This window comes from Lampetra fluviatilis, unplaced genomic scaffold (genome assembly GCF_964198595.1).
Source record: "Lampetra fluviatilis unplaced genomic scaffold, kcLamFluv1.1 SCAFFOLD_627, whole genome shotgun sequence".
NCBI classification, from domain to species: domain Eukaryota; kingdom Metazoa; phylum Chordata; class Hyperoartia; order Petromyzontiformes; family Petromyzontidae; genus Lampetra; species Lampetra fluviatilis.
This window is the reverse complement of record NW_027621012.1, coordinates 1-2327: the sequence shown is the minus strand read 5'-3', so window position 1 is coordinate 2327 and position 2327 is coordinate 1. Positions and strand designations below refer to the sequence as shown.

Genomic DNA, 2327 nt, shown 5'->3' with positions numbered 1-2327 from the left:
AAAAGCACGTTCTCGAGAAAGCAGGAGAGCTAAGTCATTCACAAATTAGCTGGATTTGGCTTGTGGTTCGTTTCCCAAGTAACAGAGCGGCATCAACCTTTAAGTGCACGCCAGTACATCCCCGTGGGATACAGGGGGTCTCGGCGGACTTTGCTCGGGGGAAAAACGTCGAGGTGAGCCGCCTGGCCATGCTGTTCATGGGTCTCTCCTTTTTAAGTTTCGCCTGCCAATTTATTTTCTCTAGCGGTTTTATACACTAGCACTCGATGTTTTGGGAAAGGAATACAATTGTTCAAAAAACGTCTTCGCAATTCATGTCGTTAGATTGCTAATGAAAATTCGTAAAAAAACGTACACGCCATACATGTTCTTTGCTTCCCTCTCGATACAAGTGAAGGGGAAAAACAGCCTTAACGGTTGCTAAAAAAATCGCCCTTTACATATACATGGGTCGTCTTCCCCTCTCGACAACGGAGACAAGTAACCCACGCCAGGCACTGTCAGTAACTGCCATAGATCTGCTTTAAAATGCCCATTCGTCTTGCGTCGCTCACGTTCCCGGAGCTTTGGGTAATGTCTGAGGCCTATCCCCGCTAATTTCTACCGTTTGTCGGTAGCTGTCTGTAAAAATATAGCATACACCAAAACGAGAAAATATTTCCATCGCACCTGCACAAGTGTATGGACAATGGCAATCTTCATGCGATGCATAAGTGGTGTGTGTCAGCAGGTTTTGTTTCCCAAGTTTTCCGTGAATGAGCGAGTATCTTGAGCTGTGTGACTCAGCCCGAGGGAGCCTCTTCTCCTCCAGAGTGTGTGGGGAAGGCTGTCCCCTTGGGTTGGTGCTGCACGGGTTCGCTGCGCTGTTTGGTCTTGTGCCAAGGAAGGCTGCCAACTGTGCAAGAATTTTAGGGTTGGTTTCAATTGCCGTTGCCGGTCCATAGAGTAGCGAGCATTGTAAGGCCGCTCTAGAGGTTTGCAGGCATGTGGGGTCGACCCCTGCTCCTTCCCTCCCCACCCCACGTAGGGTGTGTGTGGTGCGCTTACAGCTGCCTCAAAGTGGCTGGCCTTGTGGGAAGCCCTGTGTTTTGTGAGCTTTCAGCACCGTCAGGTTGCCAAACGGGGGTAGCATACACGACAAAGCGAGGCCCCTCCTTGTGGTGGTTTGTGTTGTGTGAAGTCCGTGCCAAAAGGGTGTGTTTACATGGTGTGCGTGGGGGTCCTGTCCGTCCGAATTTGGACGCGTGTGGGGACTCTCCTCTGCCTGGGTGCATGCTTGCCCTCAGGAGAGTGACTCCTGCCTGCCCTACTTGGGCAGGCTGGGGCCCGCAAACGCTGTGTGTGAGCCAGGCGAGCCTTTGGGCTGGGCGCCTGGTCACCATGGCGTGCTTTTGGCGAGTGGAGAGTCGAAAGCCGCCAGCTACCTGGTTGATCCTGCCAGTAGCATATGCTTGTCTCAAAGATTAAGCCATGCATGTCTGCGTGCAAACGGATGTTACAGTGAAACTGCGAATGGCTCATTAAATCAGTTATGGTTCCTTTGATCGCTCGACCGTTGCTTGGATAACTGTGGTAATTCTAGAGCTAATACATGCTGACGAGCGCTGACCTCCGGGGATGCGTGCACTTATTAGGACCAAAACCAATCCGGGCTTGCCCGGACGCTTTGGTGACTCTGGATAACCACGTGGGCAGATCGCACGGCCCTGGTGCTGGCGACGTATCTTTCGAATGTCTGCCCTATCAACTTACGATGGCAGGCTCCGTGCCTACCATGGTGACCACGGGTAACGGGGAATCAGGGTTCGATTCCGGAGAGGGAGCCTGAGAAACGGCTACCACATCCAAGGAAGGCAGCAGGCGCGCAAATTACCCACTCCCGACTCGGGGAGGTAGTGACGAAAAATAACAATACAGGACTCTTTCGAGGCCCTGTAATTGGAATGAGTACACTTTAAATCCTTTAACGAGGATCATTGGAGGGCAAGTCTGGTGCCAGCAGCCGCGGTAATTCCAGCTCCAATAGCGTATATTAAAGCTGTTGCAGTTAAAAAGCTCGTAGTTGGATCTTGGGAAGGGGCTTGCGGTCCGCCGCGAGGTGTGTCACTGCCTGTCCCGGCCCCCACCTCTCGGGCTCCCCGGATGCTCTTGGTTGAGTGTCCTGTGGGGGGTCCGAAGCGTTTACTTTGAGAAAATTGGAGTGTTCAAAGCAAGGCCGCACGCCCTGAACAGTGCAGCTGGGAATAATGAATAGGACCTCGGTTCTATTTTGTTGGGTTTTCGGAACGGAGGCCATGATTAAGAGGGACTGCCGGGGGCATTCGTAT

General features: G+C 52.4%; 1 pseudogene; it reads left to right on the top strand.

The window, feature by feature from the left end:
* Positions 1-1421: 1421 nt before the first annotated feature.
* LOC144954662 (18S ribosomal RNA) lies at positions 1422-2327 on the top strand (annotated as a pseudogene; the record flags this gene model as incomplete).